The 19400-nt window shown below is 39.8% G+C and overlaps 1 long non-coding RNA gene across 12 annotated transcripts; it reads left to right on the plus strand.

Annotated features, from left to right (window-relative positions):
- Window positions 1–267: 267 nt before the first annotated feature.
- On the plus strand, window positions 268–7069 carry LOC111908768 (uncharacterized). Of its 12 annotated transcripts, none has more exons than XR_006187234.2 (8): window positions 269–717; window positions 1275–1362; window positions 1811–1887; window positions 1985–2219; window positions 3507–5482; window positions 5599–5714; window positions 5859–6832; window positions 6915–7068. It is a non-coding gene; the product is annotated as an uncharacterized LOC111908768 (long non-coding RNA). The 12 variants fall into 12 exon arrangements; XR_006187235.2 differs by having other exon boundaries at window positions 5865–6832; XR_002855967.3 differs by having other exon boundaries at window positions 268–717; window positions 1985–2069; window positions 2138–2219; window positions 2425–6832; window positions 6915–7069.
- The last annotated feature ends 12331 nt before the right edge of the window (window positions 7070–19400 follow it).

Below are 19400 nucleotides of genomic sequence, written 5' to 3' on the forward strand. Positions count from 1 at the left end.
CAAATGATATAATTTCACATATTTATTTAAATTAATTATTAAAATTTATATAACTAAAAAAAACTCTAAGTTAATAATTTATTTAAAATAATTAATTAATAATTTTGAGTTTTTACTATAAAAATTTAATTAATTTTGTAACCGTAGTTCTCACGGATTATAAACTAGTTATTTATATTTATATATATATAATTAATTTCAAACATTCTTATGAATAGTACTTAACCGAAGTACTCTTCGTAGGTTACTTTAACACAACCAAGGTTTCTTTAATGGGTCCATCGATCCACCGCCTCTATCATCGGCTTCTAAACCTCACACTCTTAACACTTCTCGATGTCTCCTCCATCTTCTCCACCGATCACCTTCTCCAATCGAGATTCTCCACCGCCTTCATCTGCTGAGCTTCTTTAATCACATACAAAGATTATCCACCGCCTTATCCTCCATCGACTCCACCTCTGGTCACCTCCTCTTCTCCTAATCAAATAGCACCGATCGGAACTGTGTCTGCAACGTCTTCGTCGGTTTCCACATGTGAAAAAATAATCGCTCACCACAAACCGAATCTCGACCTCAAGTCGAAGCTCAAGATTAGGGCTTTATTTTGCTAGATTACAATTTTTTGGATTTCCCGTGGAATGGAAATGGATTCTTAGCGAGACTGGGAGTAAGAGAGACGGGTTGTTGGACAATCATAGGTTTTCCAAAATCCAGGTAATTGATTCATTCAATCGTCGATTTTATGTTTGCCACGTTCTCTCCATCGCTTCTGTTACCTGTCTTCTACTTCCGCTTCTGGCTTTCTGTCTTCACACCACCTATGTTTTGTTTGATTTGCCCCAAATCTCTTGTCATCCGATATTTTTTATCTTCGATTCTCAAGAGGCTAATGAGGTTCTGCTTTCATCGGTCGGTCATTTGTTTAAGTTTGCTTTGATAAGGTTTCTTACAATTGTCGATTTCAATTCTTCTCTATATCCTCATGATTTCGTTTTGTTCTTGCTACTAGCTCTGCTGGTTTTTTTTCTTATTATTTGTACTTTGTGAAGCATATGAAAATATTGTTAAGTGGGCATTTGTATTAGTTTTCTATCTTTTCTTCATCTGCTTTCAATAATTGTGGAAAGCATTTTAGTTTTAATCAATTATCTGTTTGAGATGTGTTCATTGCCTTCTACTTCTATCTTTCGAGCATCAGATTTTGCGTGTTTATATGTATAAGATATAAGATGCGTTGTTAAGTATGTTGTCAAGTGATAACTATTTTACAGATGTCGATGTGGCGAATGGGGGAGTTTCTTTGGACTTGAAAAGTTACTGTCAACAAACCTTCCAGAGGCAACAACCAACAAGAAATGAGTAAGGTCATAAATACCCTTTTATCATTGTAGGGAAACATCTCTGCACCCTTTACATTAAATGAAAAATACTTAATACATATAATTTACCTTTCAGGTAAAAGGATAGATTTAGTGTGAATGGTACATGAAAACTCAGAAATTTTATGTCTTAGAATTGGTATTTACTTTCAATGAAATTAATCGAGTTGTAGCAAAAAAGGTAATGTATTTTAATAGATCATGTAAATTCTGTTTTATTAGTCATTAACAAAGTATTATTGATTCTATACAACTTGTAAGGATACAAAAGACACGAATTTGTTGGTGGCATGTGTTGGATTCTTTGTTGGTCTTTATCGTAAAACATGCTCAATTGGATTTTATAATTCTATTATGATGTTTTTTTGTTTTTTTTTTTTGTTTTTTTTTGTTTTTTTTTGTTTTTTTTTGTTTTTTTTTTGTGAAAGGAGGTGTGGTTATGTTTAGCAGATCGCTTTCTACCTACAAGCTGAAGGGTATTTGGGTCAATGTGTTTTGCCCTGAGGTGAACCTGAGTCATTATATCAGTTATTTTTACATTAAAGAAAACAATATTTTTTATACTACATAAGTTATTTAATGATGTTAGTAACATATTGCAGTTTATTCAAAGTGATATGGCTGAAAAAGTGAGTTAGTTTATTGAAAACATAGGAGGCTATGTTTCCATGGATACATTGATTCAAGGTATCCTCTTTTACTTCATTATAGGATAGAAAAAAAAGACATTTTTAAAACGCTAAATGCAAAAACAGCCAAGACTGCCAAACAGAGTATGTATTGACCAAAGAGAAGGTTGACCTTTTGAAATTGGAGTTTAAAAGAGATGAGTTGCCGGTAAGTTTGTATCTTGTAGCTTTTTTATTTTGAATCCACATACATTTATTTGCTTAAAGATTATTTCCATTTCTATTCTCTTTTTTAATAAGAAAATAATTATTTTTGTTGAACACTGTTAGTCTTATACTACATTTTTCTTTTTAACTAAATATCAAAATTTTGATATTCTTATGAATTAAAATATTATTACATCTTTCTTCAGTTACTGAGGAGAGGGATCGATTGAAAACTGTTGTTCATCAGTTATAATTGAATCTCATTCTATTTGGGATTGATTTTTCTTTTATCATATTAGATCTCCTAATTAATGTCATCTCATTTGTCAACCTATTGGCTCATCATTTCAAATTTTAAATTTAAAATTTTTTACTCTAATTACATTAAATTGATAACATTACAATAAAAATTAGAGTAAATTACACAAATGGTCCCTATGGTTTAGGGTATTTTGCGAGCTTGGTCCCTAACTTATTTGTTTAACTCGGAAGATCCTTGGTATTTGTTTTTGTTACGTGTTTAGACCCTACTGTTTGTTTTTGTTATGCGTTTGATCAATGTGTTACCAAAAAAGACTATTATTTAAATAGGAAAAAATGTTGGGTAGGTAAGGTAAGGTGAGGAAAAAATGTTGGGGTTGTGGGTGTGTTTATTTAAATAAACTAAAAAATCAATGGCAAAATAGATTTTTTAGGTAAGACAGGGACCAAGCGTATAACAAAAACAAACAGTAGGGATCTTCCGAGTTAAAAAAATAAGTTAGGGATCAAACGCGATATTACCCTAAACCATACATTCGTGTAATTTACTTTAAAATTAAAATAAAATCAATAAATATTATAAGGTGATATAATTTCATGTATTTATTTAGATCAACGATTATAATTTTATATAACTAAAAAAATATCTCTTAGTTAATAATTTATTAATAATGAACTTTGTTTCTTGAGAACATTTGAGATGATGATGAGTTCATTTAAACTCTTTTGTTATTTATTGATGTCTTGGACGGTAAGATAACTAGAAGGGATAGGTAGGCATTTGAATTAGACAATGACCAGAAGTCGTGATTGGAGCGTTGGAAGTAGTTCATAACCTCCGATAGACTTTTCTCATGAGTTTTTATCCATATTAGTGTTATACATAAAACTATTTTCCATTCTAGTATACATTCAAAACTATTTACCTTATTAGTATTATTTTGAATTTAAAACTATTATTATTGTTTTTTATTATTAAAAAATATATAATAAAAAAAAATAACGCTCCCTATATGCTCTGGAACAGAACAACGTACAAAAAAAAAAAAAAACGAAAACAGTTAGGGCTTCAATCGTCTTCTTCAGCCAACGGCTTCATCCGCCATAGCCAGCCGTCTGTGTCTTCTTCCTCCTACACTGGCCACCTACCTGCAACCTCTTCTGCCCGTCGCCGCCCTCCTACCGCCTCCATAAACTCGCCGGTTTCAAGGCATGCAACCTATTTTCCTTCTCGTTTTTTGTAGTTTTTTCTGTTTAATTCATTGCACTCTCATTTTTTCTTGATTTTGATCCTTCTCCACCGAATTGAAGATCAAGTTCTGCATCTGTTTGATTTTTTTGTATATGTCACAGCTTGTTTTTTGATGTTTTTAGATGGAATTGGTTGCAATTGTTACTTCTGTTTCTTTTTTCTTGTTGTCATATATAATATGATAAATTTTTGATTAGTTGTTGTTTCTTTCTTCTTGTTGTCATAGATGATATAATCAAATTTTGATCAGTTTTTGTTTCTTTTTTCTTGTTGTCATAGATGATATAAGCAATTTTTTATTAGTTTTTGTTTCTTTTTTCTTGTTGTCATAGATGACATGATGAGTTTTTTTATTAGTTTTTGTTTGTTTTTATTTGTTTTGTAGATGAATTCTATTAGTTTTTTATTAGTTTTTGTTTGTTCTTATTTGTTTTGTAGATGAATTCTATTATAGACATGATTGACAATGATGATTTTTCTATAATCTCTCAAGCTGCTGTTATAACTAATCCTCTCTAATAAATGAAGGTTTTTTTTTCACTTGTCACACTCTCATGCATTATGTCACATGTCATTTTGTCATAATTTTGAGATATTTATTTAGTTTCAATAAATTAAACATACCATAATAACTATATTAATTTCAAGTTTTAAATTTCAAATTTCAAACTTCAATTTCAATTTTAAATAAATTTACAATTGAAACATTCGTATTTAAAATTTCGTTATAATTAACACATTTAATATACGGGTCTGACAACTAAACACATAATTTTAATTTAATTTTTTCATTTTTTATAATTTATACTTATTTCAAATTTCAAATTCCAATAAAATTTCCTATTTAATAATTTGTATTTACCATTTTGTTTTAATCAACCCGTATATAATACGGGTATTACAACTAGTATGATGAATATAGACAATGAAAATGAGTTACATGAAAATTTGGAAGATGAAATTGGAGAGGAAAATGATGAAGAAGCACCTTTTGACAACAATGTTGAAGTACCTTCAATTTTTACTAATATGGAAGGAACAAATTTGAATATTGATGACAATTGGATTGTGTCGCAATCAACGAGTAAGAATGATTTCATACGAGAGTTGGGAAAAGATTCTTTCAAGGATAAATAAGAACTTGTTAGAGCAATCAAGATCCATTGCATTAGGACACATAGACAATTTGAGGTCATTGACTCACGCCCAACTATTTTGACTCTAAGATGCAAGTTATACTTACAATCTGGTTGCAAATGGAAACTTCATGCAAGTAAACGTAAACGTAGTGGATATTTTGAAATCACAACTTATACCGGTCTACATACTTGTTTGCACTATAAGCTTTCTCAAGATCATCCGAACCTAGATGCAAGCTTGATTGCTATGGAAACTAGGCACCTTATAAAAGCACAACCTTCTATCAGTATTCCTGCTTTGAGAGCTGAAATAGTTGAAACACTAGGCTATACTCCTTCATATAAGAAGGTTTGGGTTGGAAAGCAAAAAGCAATTGAACATGTGTCTGGAAATTGGGAAGAGTCTTATGTCGCTTTACCAAAATATCTAGGTGCACTTCAAAAGTTCAATCTAGGAACTATTGTTGAATGGTGTGTTTCAAGATCAACCGATGTAGATGAAGTTGAATTTAGGCGTGCTTTTTTGGGCTTTTGCTCCCTCTATCAAAGGGTTTCATTATTGTCGACCGGTGATTAGCATTGATGGTACACACTTGTATGGTAAATACACAGGTAAGATGCTCATTGCAATGGGAGTTGATGGTAATAATCAGATTTTGCCACTTGCATTTGCTATTGTAGAAAATGAATCTGATGATACTTGGAATTGGTTTCTTTCTCATGTTAAGAATCATGTGGTGAAAGACCGTGAAGGCATATGTCTAATATCTGATCGTCATGGGGGAATCCTTAAGGCTGTCAATGAGCATGGATCTCCATGGTTAGAGTCACGTGGTTTTCATAGGTATTATTATATTTCTTAATTATTCTTTTTATGACATTTCAAAAACTTGCTTCATTAACTTACATTTTTTTTTATTTTAAATGTATTGTTTACGACATTTCATCAACAACTTTTATGACAAATTTCGTAATTCAAAATTGAAAGTTTTAGCTTATCGTGTCGGGAGTCAGAATCAAATTCGAAAGTTCAACTCCATCATGGAAGAAATTGGAAAGCTAAATCCACATGCTCGACATTATTTGGAGAGTCATCCACTTAATAGATGGACACTTGCATATGATGGTGGCAGGAGATATGGGTTACTCACAATAAATTTGTCAGAGATTTTCAATAGTGTACTTAAAAGTGCTCGAACCAAAGGGCTTGTAGCCCAGCGGTATCAGGTGGTGCCCTCCCTCTTTGAGGTCGAGGGTTCAAGTCCCGTCGTGGACATAGGTGGAATAGATGTTGTTAGCTTAGGAGTAGATTAAATTTGCCGGTTCAAAAAAAAAAAAAAAACTTAAAAGTGCTCGTTTTTTACCAATCACAACTTGTGTGCAACTTACATTCTATAGAATGGTGCATTATTTTGAGGTGAGACGTCCTTTAGGATCTAGTTTTCAAGCTAATGGAGATGCACATACTCCACATGTTATTGCAAAACAAGTAGCTTTGATGGCAAAAGCAAGTGCACATTCCTTGAAATCTTTTAATCGAGAAAAAGGTATATTTGAGTTGATAACTAAAAAAGGTTGAAATGTGCAAGTAGTTAATTTGGAACAAAAAACTTGCAAATGTGGTAAGTGGGAGGCATTTAAATATCCTTGTTCTCATGTTTTGAGTGCATGTGTCAAACTCTCTTTGAATAGTTGGCAATATGTTGATAAATGTTACTCGATTGTATATTATTGTGCTACTTGGGCATCTGAGTTCTCCCCGCTTCCTCATGAAGCATATTGGCGACAATCATCATTTAATGCATTACTTCCAAATTTAGAATTATTACGGAATAAAAAAGGTTGGCCTCGTTCAACAAGATTAAAAAATGGTATGGATATTAAAGAAGGAAGAAATGCCACTCTTTGTGGAATTTGTAGGCAACCAGATCATAATCGAAAACGGTGTCCGTCTAAGTCAAGGTAATTAAACATATAATATTTTTTATGGTATTGTTGTGGCTATTCTCTTATTTTCGTTTATTTTTTTTAATCGTTTTTACAGGTAAGGATCTGTTACTGACTCAAGTTCAAGCTAATTGTGATGTTTTTCTTTTTGTAACAAACAATATTGGAGGTTTTTTTTTTTAATTGTGGTGTTTTCCTTTTTTTAACAAACAATATTGGAGTTTTTTTTAATTGTGGTGTTTTTTTTTATATCAAACAATGTTGAGTGTTTTTTACCTTAAAAACATTTTGTTTGTAATGTTGGAGTTTTTACATCTTAAAATATATTGTATGTTTAATTTTATGATGGCTAAACAATTGTATGTAAAAAAATAGATATTTAAAATAAAAAATATAAATATAAATTTTTATTTAAAAAAACAGTAAAAGTTTGAAAAAAAATTATTATTTAGAAAAACAGTAAAATGTGAAATAAAAAAGAAATGGAGAAAAGTTGGATATATTTAAAATAAAAAAACATTAAGAAAAACTGAAAAATTAAACAAAAATGAAAAAAATACTAAAAAGGTAAATAGTTTTAAATGTATACTAGAATGGGAAATAGTTTTGACTATAACCCTACTATGGACAAAAACTCATTTTCTCATAACTTTCTTACAATGTTGATGTGATAAAGGAATACCTTCGGGTCTTTATGACGACCTCATAAGGCTACAAGTGGATTGTTCAATGGAGTTTTGCATGATTCTCTTGTATGTAATTTGCCCATGTATAGTCTCGATGCAATCTTTCTTGCAACATCTAGGGTTGTACACGAATCAAAGGTTCATCGAATTAATAGTGAACCGTTCGGCGGGAAGTTCGTTTATGTTCATTTATTTAATAAATGAACAAAAATAAACACAAACTTTTGAATATGAACAATTCTCGTTTGTTCAATTATGTTCGTTTATGTTGTTCATTTATGTTTGTTTATGTTTTTTCATTTATGTTCATATATGTTTAATTGTGTTTGAGTATATCATTATATTATATGTACATTTATATTTATATTTGTTCAATTATGTTTGTGTATCTTCGTTCGTTTATCATGTTCATGAACATAAACGAACGAACATGAACAACGTACCTTGTTAAATTAATTAACATGAACAAGAAAACTTGTTTGTTTATCCGTTCGTGTTCATTCATTTGTTCGGCTAACTTAAATGAACGGACATAAAGAAGACTTATAACACATGTATCTTTAGGTATTGCTCTTTGAAGTTTGTTCGTTCATTTGTTCGTTCATTTATCCGTTCGTGTTCGTTTATATATTGTAACACTTGTATCTTTAGGTATTGCTCTTTGAAGTTTTATAGTATTCAAGTTGTTCATTTTTTGGAAGATTATGTCCTACGTTGAGCCTAGGATAGCCCCCTACTATGAGCGTAGGTGGGAGATCTAATGCGAGAGTTTAATGGCCTACGTTGAGCGTAGGTTAAGCTACACATAGCATAGGTGCGCTGAATCAAAACCCCAAACCTAGGGCTGTGAACCCTATTTATAGGCTCTAACTCTTTGAGATCCTCCACATAATTAGCCTCCACCCTCCTCACCAACCACCTTGAAACCATGTCCACCATTTGTGAGTTTTTAGCTCTTACAGTGATTTGTGTGCACTTTTGAAGGATGAGTTGCATTGTGGAACCACTTGGAAGCTCAAGTCAATATAGATCCGATATTTTCAACCCATCATCCATCTCCACAAGGTATAAAGTTTGTATCTTGATGCTTATTCATGTTAGATCTAGTTTTGGTCTTGAGATTTTATGCATTTTGTCCTAGTAAGTTTGGTTTATGTAAGTATGGGCTACTTCAGATCATTAAGTGTCATTTTCTGATGTTTTTGGGGTTGTGAAGTCATAAAATTGAGAACTTGGATAGTCTCATTCGTCCATATATGAGTTCTTGAGCAAAATGTGACTTTATGGATTAGAGTTTGGGTTTGTGCTCCTTTTAGCCATGCAAATTGATAAAGTTAGTGACTTTATCCATTAAGACGTCCTTTTGAATCAAATCTAAAAGTTGTAGAGATTAACTTTATGTATTAAGTGCTTAATCAAATTTTTGGACATCAGCGGAGCTATGTTGAGCGTAGCCTTGGATTTGCCTATTTTTCATCAGGAGCTCAACACCGAGTGTAGATCAGTATGCTACGTTAAGCGTAGGTCAACTAAGGGTTGACCATTGACTTTTTTGACCAGTTTGACTTTTGGTCAACTGTTTGGGATTTAGTCTTAGAAGGGCAAAATTGTATTTTTTTCCCAAGGAAGGTACCAGGAGCACAATATAAGCATATACATAAAATAAATCAGAATAAATGTAAATAAACACATAATAGCAATGACATCCAGTGCTACTCTGTCCTCCTCTACAGTTAACTGAAAAGCTCGACCTCGGGAAAACCTTCCCCTTACGACCATCTGTGATGCGCAGGGTCGCATAAGCAAGAGTCTGAAATGGCCTCGATGCAAGCAGTGGACACTCATCCTTCACATGGTCCTCCTGGTTGCAGTTGAAACATACTCATAAACCCTTCAGGCAATCCTTTGCAAGGAAGGTACCAGAAGCACAACATAAGCATATATATAAAATAAATCAACATAAATGTAAATAAACACATACTAGCAATGACATCCAGTGCTACTCTGGCCTCCTCTACAGTTAACTGAAAAGCTCGACCTCGGGCAAACCTTCCCCTTACGATCATCCGTGATGCGCAGGGTCGCAGGAGCAAGAGTCTGAAATGGCCTCGATGCAAGTAGTGGACATTCGTCCTTCACATGGTCCTCCTGGCTGCAGTTGAAACAGACTCATAAACCCTTCAGGCAATCCTTGCCACAAAAGTAGCATACCCTCCCAACCTGATAGGGACCCTCATTACCCTTATCACACTTGTTGCAAGTGTGGTTCCTCTGACCTCATGATCTCTAATCAACGGGTTTGACCCACTTAGCCATCGGCTACAAATAGACCGGTCTCCTATCTCTCCTTTGCGTATCCACCTTTGAATATCTCACCTGCAACTCCAACTTGATCTCTCTTCTCCTAGAAATAGATTGCAGCTCAACCAATGTCTAGTACTGGGAGTTCATCAGGAACTCTTTGATATCCCTATTGAGCATGCTCAAATACCGGATCATATGTGCTTGCATATAGTATACGTACTCAGATCATAACAGGGCTCGCACATAGAACATCATGGCGATCTCAGTAGACGTCTTTGTCGTTTGTCTTAGCGACAAGTACTCTTGGGTCAGCCGCTACCTCTCCACCAAAGTAACATACTCATCACAAAACATCACAAAAAATTGATCCCATGTCATTGCTCTACATGTGAATAACCAATAGTCACAAACTTCCACCAGTCCTTCGCTCCCAAGTGAAGTAGGTTTGGTGCAAAGCAAACCTTCATATCATCTGGACACGAGCAAGTGTAAAAGCATCCCTCAACATCAGAGATCCAACTCATGGCCGCAACCAGGTCCTTAACCTCATCAAACTTTGGGGGCTTCGTGTTGTTGAACTCTCGATACTACATCGAATCACCCACTTATGGTCTCACGGAGACAACAATTGTGGTGGCTGCGACAGCGGCAACCTCTATGACGACAGTGTAACGCTCGTCAAACATCTCAATTATCACGGTCTTGATAGACCCAAATACCTCCAGGATAACCTCACTGACCGTCGCGACCACCTATGCGGCAATGATCCTACGGATCTCAACATCACTGGTACTCTGCCTCTCTGGACCGCTAGAGCATGAACCTTAAGTAAACACCATACATAAATACACAAGGAAAAGGTTAAAACCAAGCTAAAGCTCACACATACACTATACATGCTCCAAATAATTTCTCAATACCCCCGAGATTCTTTCTAAATCTGTAACGACCCAATTTTCACGCCCAAAAATTTCATTTAAATTAAGTAGCTTGTAAAATATTTGTAGTAAAACATTATCCGATCACATCATTTCATAAACATATCTCGTGTCTGAAAACTTAAAACATGAAAATAATAATAATGTCAGAGTACAATCCCAGAACATCTCATAATGCGGAAAACCAAAGTGTGTGTGTATGATGTGCCGTTACCGCGCCGGCTCCTTCCCCTTCGCTGAAGAGGTACCTGGAACCAAAACTGAAAACTGTAAGCACGAAGCTTAGTGAGTTCCCCCATTGTACCACATACCATACAATCATATAATGAACAACTAGGAGATACGGGCTTCACCCACACTCATGGAGATACGGGCTTCGCCCACGCTCTGCTAGCTGGGAGATACGGGCCTCGCCCACACTCCGCTATCTGGGAGATATGGGCCTCGCCCACACTCCGCTATCCGAGAGATACGGGCCTCGCCCACACTCTGCTATTTGGGAGATACGGGCCTCGCCCATACTCCGCGATCTGAGAGATACGGGCCTCGCCCACACTCAGCTACTAAACTAAAACATACAAGTATCACACAAACAACGAGTATAAACAATTCTATTACACTAGCATATATCATCATCAAACTCAACTATGAGATACGGGCTTTGCCCACACTCTGATACTATCATATCGTGTATACAGGCCGGCCTTGGTGCCTTATACTCATTCCTACGGAAAGGAAACTCACCTCGAAAAGTAGCTGCTGAAAGTCTGCTTGCTAGACGTCTGACTGCTGCACCGGTAATCCTCCGGCTATAAATCCATAACATAGATTAGCCACTCATAAATACCCTTAGGTCAGATGACTGACCCACCCCTGGTCCAAGGTCAACTCCTTGGTCAAAGCCAGCTTCCAGTTAACTGGACTCGCCGAGTTATGGCACAGACTCGTCGAGTCCTTCTCCTACTAACCCAGTACTAACTCATCAAGTCCCTCTTCCACTCACTGAGTCACCCATAACTCGCTACTTGGGACGATTGGACCGACTCGTGATCCAACTCGCCAAGTCCCACGAGCAGATCTCCTACTCAATTCCAAATCCTCACCAGAGCATCCATCTTGAGGATTTGGGTTTCTGGGACCATTGCTACACGTTAAATTGCTAATTCTGCATGCAGCTACGAAGGGTTGGACCTTCTACACTTAAACCCCTCTTACTCAGTAACAGTTCATATGACTCGCTGAGTTTGAAGAACAACTCGTCGAGTTCCAGGAAATCTTCATAGGACTCGCCGAGTTGTTCATCCAACTCGCCGAGTCTAAGACCATCTTCATAGAACTCGCCGAGTCCCTTCGACCCACTTCCCATACAGACCAAATCTGAGACATGCAATGCTTCTAAACCATAGATCTATGTTCATAGGGCATGCTTATCACGTATAGTTGCAAACTTTACGTGCATGCATGGCCCTATAAGCTCCAAAAGGCAAATCCAAGCTCTTCATGAGGTCATGCACTTAATAGGGACCACAATCACTTCAACCACAGAGACTTTATACTTCTAATACGACCATAAGGTCTAGATCTGAATTCCTTTCGGATCATAGAGCACAACACATGGAGTTTGGTGTTTTAGGGCTTGAAAACCACCAATTAGGGACAAAAGGGGATCTAAAGAACTAGTGATCACGGTAGGGACTTTTCTAACTGAATGGAAGCCTCGTGCAGGGTAGATGTTGGATCTACTTCCCTTCCTTGTACTCTTCCACCTCCTTCTTCTTCTCTTAAGCTTCAAACTTCCTTCACAAGGCCAAAATCACTCACAAGGACAAAAAGGGGCTAGGGTTTTGCTCTACAGCTCTTCTGGAAGTGTTAGGGACAAGGGAGGCCGAGTTAGAGTGTTTAAATAGGGTGAAAACACCCGAGTTAGGGTTTTTTCCCAAACAGGGCATACTCATCGAGTCCGGAAACTGACTCGCCGAGTCCAAAGCTTAGACCCCGCGTCTCATCCCGCTCCTACTCGACGAGTTGGTCCTTCAACTCGTCGAGTCCAAGGCAAAATACATCATTTAAGAAATATTAAATTACAAGGAATACGTACCAGGAACCAGGTGCTACAAATCTCCCCCACTTATTTTAGATTTCGTGAGGCTTCAGCTGCCTCGAGGCGTAAATGATGACATGCCCTTCTGCATCAATACCGCGCCCATACCCAAGATGGACGCGTCGCAATAAACAACAAAATCCTCCACACCCTCTGGCAGGGCTTAGATTGGCGCCTCGCACAATCTCTGCCTCAACGTCTCAAACGCCGCCTGCTGCTCAGCCCCCCATCGGAAGACTACATCCTTCCTTGTTAGCCGCGTCAAGGGTACAACTATCTTGGAGAAATCTAGGATGAATCTCCAATAATAGCCCGTTAATCCCAGGAAACACCGAATCTCAGATGGAGACTTCGGAACCTCCCATCTCATCACGGCCTCCGCCTTGGCCGGGTCTACCGAAATTTTGTTCTGGTTGACAAGGTGCCCAAGAAACTGCACCTCGCGCAACCAAAACTCGCATTTGGAGAACATGGCATACAAGCTCTCCCTCCTCAAAGTCTCCAGCACCTCCCGCAGGTGCTCCTCGTGCTCCTCCTGCATCTTGGAATAAACCAAGATGTCATCAATGAAAACTATCACGGACCGATCCAGCATCGGTCTGCACACGCGGTTCATGAGGTCCATGAATGCGGCATGAGCATTGGTGAGCCCAAATGGCATCACCACGAACTCATAATGGCCATAGCGTGTCCGAAACGCGGTCTTCTGCACATCCTCCTCTCTGACCCTCATCTGATGGTACCCCGAACGCAGATCAATATTGGAGAACCAAGATGCTCCCTGAAGCTGGTCGAAGAGGTCATCAATCCTCGGGAGTGGGTAATGGTTCTTCACCGTCACCTTATTCAGCTCCCGGTAATGTATACACATCTGGTGCGACCCGTCCTTCTTTTTCACAAACAGGATCGGGGCTCCTTAGGGAGAACTACTCGGTCTAATGAATCCCTTGTCTATCAGCTCCTGCAGCTATGTAGACAACTCCTGCATCTCGGGAGGAGCCAACCGATATGGTGCCTTGGCTATCGAAGCCGCACCAGGGACTAAGTCGAGCCTGAACTCCACCTGTCGCTCCGGAGGTATCCCAGGCAACTCCTCGGGGAATACATCCACAAACTCTCGAACCACAGGCACATCGCCCACTGTCGCCTTACCCGCCTCCCGGGCGTCCATGACCTAAGCGACATATCCTGCACAACCCCGCTGAAGGTAACACATAGCTCTCGCTGCTGAACATAAGGCTGGTCCTCGCTGTGGCCTTTCGCCCTGAATCACCAGCTCTCCCCCACTTGGGGTCTTGATCTGCACCAACTGTTGCGCGCAGTTGATCACTGCCCCATTGGGGCTTAACCAATCCATACCGATAATAACCTTGTTCCCCCGCAAAGGTATGGGAACTAGGTCGACCAGATACCGCTCCTCAAACAATCTCAATACACAATCCCGGAAGACCTCTGATGCTCGCACCGACCGTTCGTCCGCAATCTCAACCTCTAGAGGGCAATCCAACATGCCTGAGGACTCAGGAAACTTCTTGCTAAGTTCAAGAGAAACAAATGATCGGGTAGCCCCCGAATCAAACAACACCTGAACTGGGATACCATTCACATGGAACGATCCTAAACAGAGCACATACATATAATATATCAAAATTACAGCAGCATAACATAAGGCATAAATAAGAAATCATACCCGTCACCACATCGGGTGTGGCGCGTGCCTCCTCTGTAGTCAGCCGAAACTCACCACTGGAGCCTCCGACTTGCCCTGCCGGCCATCTGTGATCCTCAGGGTCGCTGGAGCTGGTGCCTTCACCGGCACTGATGTTGCTGTCAACTGGGGGCAATTGGCCCTCTTGTGGCCCCTCTGGTTGTAGTGAAAACATAGCAACTCAGATGTCTGAACAACCGAGGTAGGGGCACAATCCCTGCTAAAGTGTCTCGTCTTGCCGCACTTGTAGCAGCCCGGCGATCCCAATCTACATGCTCCCTCGTGCGACCTGCCGCATTTCCAGCAGCGGCCCGGTCCTCCTTGGCCTTTCGGCCTACCATCCGATCTCTTGGGCTTCTTCCCCGAAGCCCCAGCCACCTGCCCCGCCTCTGCCTTCCTCTTCCGGATATGCTTCAAATCAATCTCCCTCTCCCTTGCCCTGGCAATCATGGACTCCAGGGTGGGGCAAGCTGAAAAGCTAACATGCTCTTAGATGTCAGCTCGTAGCATGTCATAATAGCGGGTCCTCCTCATATCCTCATCTCCCGCATATTGGGGCACCAATATGCCTTCTCCCGGAACTTGGCGGTGATCTCCGCCACAGTCTCTGTAGTCTGTCTCATGTCCAAAAACTCTTTGGCCAGCTGCTGAAGCTCTACCGCTGGCGCAAACTCTGCTCGGAACCGGGTCACAAAATCTGACCATGACATAGCCTCAACAGCTGAGGCTCCCAATGAGCCACCAACAGACTCCCACCAGTCTCTAGCTCTGTCTCTCAAACACCTTGCTGCATATCTCACCTTCGACCCCTCGGGGCAGAAGTTGGTCAGCTGTGCGGACTCAATGTCCGCAATCCATCGTCTGGCAGCAATGGGGTCCTTCACCTAATGGAAATCCGACGCACCACTTCCCCTGAAGTCCTTAAAGGACAGTGTGCGAGATCCTGACTGGCCAGATGCCATGTCACTTCTGAATGCCCTGAGGCGGTCCTCCATCAGCTCAACTATCCCTTCCTTTTTCGACCCGAAAATGATGGGGGTCGACTCAAGGATGCCTCTGGTGATCTCTGACGCGATGAACTCGCGTAGCCTCTCGTCTACTGGCTCGGAACCTGATCCTTAACACGATACCTCTCAAGAACTGCCAACTGCTGGCCTCTGACGTAGTACCACCCTTCTGCAATACATACAGGCAACCATCAGTGATACTGATACCTCTAAAGGGATCACATCTATTACAAGTTCCCTGGTCTTGTCTTAGCCTTCCTCAATTCGGGTACGGATCCTCTACTTTCAGTAGTACAGGCCCATACTACCTTCCACATCTATCCGTACCTTCCTCAAGGACTACCATGACTCCACCATATCTCTTTTACCACTGCTGATATCTGCTACTCTTATCCTAGGCTTACCCTAGGAAACCTCTGACTCCACCCAACCCAGTCCTCAGCTGCTGAAGGTCTCTTTGTAATGCCAGTTAGCCATTACCTGAATACAATCACATGCAACGAGGCTCGGATAATCTTTCGAGTAAGGGACTCATCCCTACAGTGGTTAGGAATCAAACAAGATCTACGCAATAGGGTCAAATCCAACACTCTGGGATTATTCGACGTTGATCACATGTGACTTTAACGTATTCACCTAATGACTAACTTCCATCCCGCAGAGTCCCACGTAGCATGAAGCAAGCAGCATTCGGACGGAAGAAAACTACTCAAGCAAGACGGTCCTCAAAATGAGAAGCTAAACTAGCATATAATGCTAAGCTCATACTACCAAGCGTAACCTAATTAGGCTATCCTACTACTGTCTACTCAATACTAGCATGCAATTCTCATAAGCTGAAGCACATAAGGCATCATCCCTAGATCCTTACTCCTATTCTAGCATGTTGTTCTACTGAATCTAATAAACATAATATAACATTGTATGGGTACTTTGGGGAATACTTACTTGAGCTCGGCCGGTCGCGCACATCACACACTTCGTTCTTTCTTAAAACTCTTTACTTAATCCTTTAGAAAACTTTTACTTTTTCGAAATCCCTTAATCCCTTGATTTGAGTTCAGGCACCACCGAAGGTGTGTCCGAATCCCTCAAACCAGGGCTCTGATACCAACTTGTAACGACCCAATTTTCACGCCCAAAAATTTCATTTAAATTAAGTAGCTTGTAAAATATTTGTAGTAAAACATCATCCGATCATATTATTTCATAAACATATCTCGTGTCTGAAAACCCAAAACATGAAAATAATAATAATGTCAGAGTACAATCCCAAAACATCTCATAATGCGGAAAACCAAAGTGTGTGTGTATGATGTGCCGCTACCGCGCCAGCTCCTTCCCCTTCGCTGAAGAGGTACCTGAAACCAAAACTGAAAACTATAAGCACGAAGCTTAGTGAGTTCCCCCATCGTACCACATACCATACAATCATACAATGAACAGCTAGGAGATACAGGCCTCACCCACACTCATGGAGATACAGGCCTCGCCCACGCTCCGCTAGCTGGGAGATACGGTCCTCGCCCACGCTCCGCTAGCTGGGAGATACAGGCGTTGCCCACGCTCCGCTATCTGGGAGATACTGGCCTCGCCCGCACTCCACTATCTGATAGATACGAGCCTCGCCCACACTCCGCTATCTACGAGATACGGGCCTCGCCCACACTCCGCTATCTGAGAGATACGGGCCTCGCCCACACTCAGCTACTAAACCAAAACATAAAAGTATCACACAGACAACGAGTATAAACATTGTCATCTTTAGTCCTTCCCCCCCCCCCCCCCCCCCCCAAGTTTCCTTAGAGCCAAAGAAAAGCTTTAAAAACTCTAGAACCAATCTAGAATTCATCCGCCCCTCTTGGGAGTTATAGAATTGGTCAATGCTCAATCTTTTGAACATTGTCATCTTTAGTCCTCCCACTTTTAATTATTCCAATTAATCCTGAAATTAATTGCAATTAATTTATGATAAACTTATAATTAAACAATATAATTTCGAATAAATATACTTTTCTCAAAACATATTAATAAATTATTTATTTCGATTTCTAATTAATTTATTAATGTAACGCTCTGTTCCTGGTACACAATCATTTAAATTATTTAAGAAATTAGTTGAGCTACTCAACGAGTTGGTAGCCCTGACTCGTCGAGTAGATGGCAAAAAGGACGCGGGGTTTAAAGGTTCTACTCGACGAGTCCAATCATGGACTCAACGAGTAGGTCTACTAGAGGTAAACCCTATTTTTGGGGTTTTGCACCATATTTAAACAGCTTAAACCCCCTTTGGGCCTCCCTTACCTGCCTCACTGTCCTCTAGAAACCCTAAATCGTTAGAAAGCCCCTTTCTTGAGCTTTTTTAGTGTATTTTAGTGCCATTGAAGGAAGTTGCAAGAGCTTGGAGCTAACAAGATTGGGGAAAGAGAATAAGATCCAGGAACACACTCACCTTTGGCAACTTTTTGAGGTAAAAAGTTCTTAGCTTGATGAACTATAGTTTAGATCTCTTATATGTTGAGTTTTTGGGTCTTTTGGCCCTTTTGAGAAGGATGAGTTAGTTTCTATGGGTTGTATGCAAAATAACCCCCTTATCCTATGATAGTAAGCCTCTAAGATCATAAAAGGTGGCTTGAATCCATTTTCATCCAAGCCTTGGTCACATTTATGGAAGTTGATTGCTATAACTTGAGTTTGGGTCCATTTGAGGTGTGCAAAGTCATAGAGTATCCAACTTTATGGAAAAGGGCCTTGAAAATGATATAGATCTATAATGTGTGTAACAACCGAAAAATACAACCAATTTTAAATTTTTCAAAAACAACTCGATTCCATTAAATCTTTACAAAAAGGTTTTCAATACAAAACATTTAAGTATTCCTAGAATCACATTACTACAAAATCATGAGGAGCGGTACGATCACGCCTTCGCCTTGCCACAGTCTCCTGAAGAACCTGAAAAACATAAAACCACAACTGTAAGCCCGAAAGCTTAGTGAGATATCCCCAAAATACCAACCACATATACCATACACGCATAACATGCCACAACATATCTGATCACAGAACAGCCATGCACTTCGGGTCTACTGTGTGACTGGTCCGCCGCACCGGCCTACAGTCTACCTGGTCCACCCTCTGAGTCTAGCCATAAACCTCGAGTCTACAGTGTGATTGGTCTGCCCGCACCGGGCCTTCAATCCACCTGGTCCACTCTCCGAATCTAACCACATACATCGAGTCTGCAGTGTGATTGGTCCGCCCGCACTGGGCCTTCAATCCACCTGGTCCACTCTCTGAGTCTACAGTATGACTGGTCCGCCCGCACCCGACCTTCAGTCGGCCTGGTCCACTCTCCGAGCCTCGGCATGTCTGGTCCGCCCTCTTGGGGCCTACAGCCTATCCGGACCGCTTGCTGGGCTTTCGGAACAACCGGTCCGCCCTGGGTATCTTGGCCTACAGCACAAAGCAGGACCCGCCTCAACCCAACTCCAGTCCAAACAACCATGTGCACATATACATACAATCATATAGCAATTCACAGTCAACAAGCAAATCAAACAGATCACATAACATATCATCATCCTAACCAGGATACCGACCTAACAGGTCACTAGCATAGCATCTCCCTATCTCTCAAGATACCGATCTCAATCAGGTCTCTAACATATACCATCCTAGCTCTCAGGATGCAAACATATCAAAGCAGTAACATAACAACAACTACCCGGATCTCAATCCGATAAGGGTCGGCCTTGGTGCCTTAGACCCTGTTAATATAGTGAGGATAACTCACCTCGAAACTGCCGGCTGAAAGGATAAGATCCCGCTGCTCCAAA

This window comes from Lactuca sativa, chromosome 9 (genome assembly GCF_002870075.4).
Source record: "Lactuca sativa cultivar Salinas chromosome 9, Lsat_Salinas_v11, whole genome shotgun sequence".
NCBI classification, from domain to species: domain Eukaryota; kingdom Viridiplantae; phylum Streptophyta; class Magnoliopsida; order Asterales; family Asteraceae; genus Lactuca; species Lactuca sativa.